This window comes from Triturus cristatus, chromosome 7, assembly GCF_964204655.1.
Source record: "Triturus cristatus chromosome 7, aTriCri1.1, whole genome shotgun sequence".
Taxonomy (NCBI): domain Eukaryota; kingdom Metazoa; phylum Chordata; class Amphibia; order Caudata; family Salamandridae; genus Triturus; species Triturus cristatus.
Window position 1 is genome coordinate 1,368,123,052 of NC_140590.1, and position 6,000 is coordinate 1,368,129,051.

The following is a 6,000-nucleotide window of genomic DNA, read 5'->3' on the forward strand; positions in this document are numbered from 1 at the left end:
AGTTCAATACACTCCACAGAGCACACATAACAACAATATCATTAAAAAGAAGGAATGACACAAAACAAGATTAATGTCCTAAGTGTAAACAAGAAGTGGCAGGCTTTAGATACATTGGTTCCATTTCACAAACTGAGTTTGAGTACCTAAAGTATTGCTGCAGTTGGACATTTTACTTGCTATAAAATGTAATTAGCTTCACACTGGAGAGCTAGAGACAATCAAATCAGTTGCACTCTCCCAGCTACAATAGTTACACACAATAGCAACTGATAATCTTGAAGGATGGAAAAGGAATGGAAAAGGGGCCCCACTCTATTTAAGGATATTTGTTCACAACCTCTACGATATCTAAAGATATTAGATTAGACGCCTCACTCACTTATCGTGACATGCTTCATCATTAGCACCTATCCACACCATGGTAAGACGATACCACCAGGGAGGAATCAACCATAGATGAAATCTGAGTTCTTAGATAAACCCAAACTGAACAAGCTAGGATCCAGAAAAGTGATTCGTTAAATATACCTCCAGATATACCCATAGATTGTTCTTTATTTTTAGGGTACCTAGGTATGGATAACATCAAAAGTAGTGTGGGGTTTTATTGAATATAATCATTCAATTGTACCCCCTGTTCCAACATGTTTCGGCCCATTCCTAGAGCCCAATCGGGTCTGGGGCCTTCATCAGAGGTTTGTTATCTGTATCCCTCCTCATATGTGCACACACTCCATGCACACTCGTGAGGTCTAGTGCTCTCACCTGTCTCTGTCTTCTGCCCAGAGGGGTTTCTTGCAAGACAGGAAAGGTCATTCAAAAAGAGGTGCAGCTACTTTAGGTGGACTATCCTAAAATAGGCGTGTGGTCTAGATCATGCTTTTATGATGAAGTTATACAATTTTAATCCACTCCTGTTCACAAACACCAAATAAACACTGGATCTCCAACCCTCTATAGTAGTGACTGTGGTGCTCCCATGTGAAATGGATTGAGAAATAATTTCACTTATTATTATGGGGTTGTTGTAATCATCTATAAAAACAGATAAAGTCCTGAATCCTTTTTCTGTCTGTGTCTTTATGTATTCAATATGCTTTTGGACAATATTCTGTGCGAAGGCACCTTTATGTGAAATATTGTGCTTTGTACCATACATTCACATGCTCTGCTTACTCTCTGATGTCAGATGCCAAGGATCATGCGGTGTAGTGCCGTCTTTTAGTCACACTCTTTTCAAGAAAAAAGGGGGTTGTGTTTGTTAAGTACATCGTAATTAGGTAATTCACAGTCTCACTTTTTTACTGGGTGTAACCTAGTCATTTCTCGTTTACATGTGTTAAGAATGTGATTGCATCGGTCTTGGAAGTCCCACCCCTGTGCTACAACTGATATACAGCATATTTGTTTGTATCAACCTGCATTATGTGCGCAGTGTGGAATAGCTTTTAATAGTGCTCCCAACATGGGCCATGTGGTGCACTCAACATTTATTAGCTGTAGTTATACCTCAAAAGAATCTATCAGTCATGCCTCGATACCGCTCCTGCCAGGGGCCAAGTCCTGCATTCAACGTGTCTATAGCCACCGTCCCTGTTGTGCAGTAGTTCCTTATTATCGCGATGTACCCTCATTTGTGGGTACAAACCACACTTAAGGTTTAGTTGTTAATAACTTGGTAAAGCTCCCGCCAGGGGCTGTCGAATATTCAGGGAGGTCAAAACAAGGGGTAGTAATAATCAGTGAAGAATACAGATATACACCCCGCTTTCATGTTATAGATATATGGGGCAGAAAAAATCTTACCCAGGGTCCCACTTGCTCATAACTTGTAACTGTCATGCAGGTCATGCTGCAAAATTCACATAACGTCCTCATCACACTCTCTTCTTCTCACCCATACTGACTTATTTTGTCAAAGATCAGACATCGTGGAAGTTCCTAGTGTTCCCTCGCAGACCGCCGCCGGGAGACTGGAATCAGGGCAGCGGTCTGCTTTTACCGAGTCTCCCACCTCCTGGTGTCGCTGACGACTATGTCATACGCTCTCCTTCCCAAGGATGCTGGGAGGTGAAGTTTAAAAAATATATATATTTTACAGAAACAGAAGAGTCGATGTTTGCTACACCGGCTGGCATTATTCCTGGGCAATTTGAGATACTGATTACTGATAGCTCTACACACACCTGTGGTGTTGGATACATTTTATATATTTGCTCTTGAAACCAAGTCATGTAAATGCATGGCGAGGCATGATTAATAAAGTTTCTTCTCATTCAAGAAGGCAGTGACCTGGGCTGATAGGATTATATCTTGCTTGCGCACAGTGTGAGATGTATACATCAGACAATCCCTACCAAGACCTTAAGAGATTAGACAAAATAATGCTTTTGCATGTCTTTTAGGTCCCAGTTCTTCATAAAAGTGTATAATGTCTGTCAGGTTGATCAGTGGTTTTATCACTTCAGAGTTCTAAAAAGTGAAAAATTTGAAGGGGAGTGTGTATGAAGAAAAGAGCACCCATCATCTATCAAGCCCATTTCTGTCACATTCTTTGTTCATGCCGTTATTATAAATGCATAGGACTAATGTGGAATATCATCTCTTCTGTGTGTTGATACTTTTTCGGGGTAAATTGACATGATTTCCATGTCTCGAACTTTACACATAAATGCGAGTAGTGTTGTAATCTTTATTTCACAAGGGCAATTATGATAGTGTACTTGTGCTCTTGCTGGTTGCCAAATCTATCATTCAGTTGTTTCAGCGTTGTTTCATCTAACATGACAAAACAGAAATTTATGAAAGTGATGTCCAAGGAATTTCTTAGTTCAATCCCTTTTATGGTGCTGGAGAATCTATATATCCATCTTTGTTCGAGTTTCAGTAACTGTGTGTCACTAGCTGAAGATGGCAATTTTTCAATCACCGTCCATGCAAAGTCATCTTCTGTGTGAGCTGCTGTGCAGTAATGGCACATTAGCTTTGTAACCATTTTTTTTACATATAAATGTACTCCTGTGTTCATTGATGCACATTCTTACTTTCCTCGTTGTCATCTTCACGTACCCAAAATTGCACTTACATGTAATAATGTATACTACATTGGTACTGTTGCAATTCGTCCTAAGGGTCCATGGGCTGTGTAGACCCAGATCAATCTCTTTAGTTGCTTTGGTAAGTGGGTAGATGCTGCAGCTACCACAGGGGTAGTGGCCCGTTACCTCGGGCAGGTTCCACATGGTTTGTAATGTGCGGTCCCCTGTTTCATTTATTTTGGGTCGTGTATGTATCAAGAGGTCCCTCAATGCCTTTGCCCTCTTGAAGGCAAACATGGGTTTCTCAAGCTTTAAAGTGGTCGAGTTTAGGGTCTTCCAGTGTTGTAAGATACATTTTTCAATGTGTTTGTGTATGTTCCATATGGGGTAACACAAGCATCACGATAATAAGGAACTACTGCCCATCACGCGCAATAGGGATGGTGGCTATAGAAACGCTGAGTGCCTGACTATTCCCTTGGTGGGAGCGGTATCGAGGCATGGCTGACAGAGTCGTTTGAGGCATAACTACAGCTAATAAACGATCAGTGCACGACATGGCCCCTGTTGGGAGCACTATCAAAAGCTATTCCACACTGCGTATATAAGGCAAGTTGATACAAACAAGTATACTGTATATCAGTTGTACCACAGAGGTGGGACTTCCAAGACCGACATAATAACATTCTTACCTTATGTAAATCAGAAATGACAAGGTTACACCCAGTAAAAAGGTGAACCTGTGTATTATCTAATTACGATGTACTCATCAAACACAACCCCTTATTTAATTGAAAAGAGTGTGACTAAAGATGGCACTAATCGCAGGAACTGCATGGCCCTTGGCATCTGAAATCAGAGGGTAAGCAGAGCGTGTGAATGTATGGTACACAGCACAATATTTCACATAAAGGTGCCTTTGCACTGAATATTGTCCAATAGCATATTTAATACATAGCGACACAGACAGAAAAAGGATTCAGGACTTTATCTGTTTTTATAGACGATATAGACAACCCAATAATTGTTAGTGACATTATTTCAAAATCCAATTTACTTGGGAGCACCACAATCACTACCATAGAGGGTTGGAGATTCAGTGTTTATTTTGCGTTTGTATACAGGTGTGGATTACAATTGTATTACTTCGTCATAAAAGCATGATCTAGACTACAAGCCTATTTTAGGCTAGTGTACCTAAAGTAGCTACACCTCTTTTTGAATGAACTTTTTCTGTCTTGCAGGAAACCCCTCTGGACAGATGACCGAGACAGGTGAGTGCACTAGACCTCATGAGTGTGCATAGTGTACGTGCACATATGAGCAGGGATACACATAATAAAGACCTGATGAAGGCCCTGTACCCGATTGGGCTCTAGGAGTGGGCTGAAACATGTTGGCACAGGGGGTACAATTGAATGATTATATTCAATAAAACCCCACACTACTTTTGATGTTATCCATACCCCAGCTACCCTAAAAATAAAGAAAAATCTTTGGGTATACCTGGAGGTATTTTTAACAAATCACTCATGTGGACCCCTGCTTGTCCAGTTTGACTTTATCTAAGAACTCCCATTTAATCTATGGTTGAGTCTGCCCTGGAGGTATCATCTTACCAAGGTGTGGCTAGACACCAATGATGAAGCATGTCATGATAAGTGAGTGAGGCATCTAATCTAATATCTTTAGATATCACAGAGGTTGTGAACAAATATCCTTAAATAGAGGTGGACCCCTTTTGCCTTCCTTTTCCATACTTCAAGATTATCAGTTGCTATTGTGTGTAACAAAATGTGATTCACCAACCTACAAGTAGAAATCTCCACCTACGCCTGTACGATTTTTCAGTAATGAAAATTTCAAGTATGAGGCAGAGATCTCCACACACATAGGTATATATTTTGGTAGTAAATGTGGGAGTAAACAGGGGGAGTGGTGGGAAAATGGGGAATAATTACTACAATAAATGGATTATGTTAAGGGGACTTAGGGAGGGACATGCTAATAGAAAACACAAACCCACGAAAGAGTAACACCATGGCAATTTTTAAATTATATATCTAAATTTACTACAGCCCTAATAGTGTCCAAAAAATCTTAAATGTAATCCAGACCAGACCTGGAGTAAGTCAGGTACCATACATGGCCAACACACTTCCATCTTCCAAAGAAAACAGTGAAATCAGAAACTTAAACTAACATCCCAATTATGTTATAAGCATGTGCTTTGGCCATGTATAGTGCTTGACTTACTCCAGGTCTGGAGTTCATTTTATATATATATATATTCACTGAAAAAACCATAGGTTTCAGGGGCGTTATAGTTAGCTGGACTTTTCACTCGTACAAAACCATTGAAATTCCCCCATTATAGTTAGTTCAGCTAATTATAACTCGCGCGGCCACAATGCACTGCTGATGACGTCACATATTACATCACTCGTGACATGGTCAGTGACATCACTGATGACATCTCAAATGGTTTTTTCAGTGAATTTCTAAGGTCTTTTAAATGCTAATTCTTAACTATAACGTGCCTGAAACCTATGGTTTTTTCAGTGACTATATATATATGTCTATATATATATATTCAGTGAAAAAACCATAGGTTTCACACACGTTATAGTTAGCTGGACATTTCACTCGTAAAAAACCAATGAAATTTTCCCGTTATAGTTAGTTAAGCTAACTATAACTCGCGCGCCCGCAATGCACTGCTGATGACGTCACATATTACATCACTCATGACATGGTCAGTGACATCACTCATGACATCACTGATGACATCTCAAATGACATCACTGATGACATCACTGATGACATCATCCAGTGAATGTGTGTTTTTCTGAAAATTAAATATGTTTTATATATGTATATCTCAAGGTCGATGGAAGAATAAATGGGTATATAAGTGTCTAAATGGATGATTTGTTTTTGAAAAATTGATTGTATAACT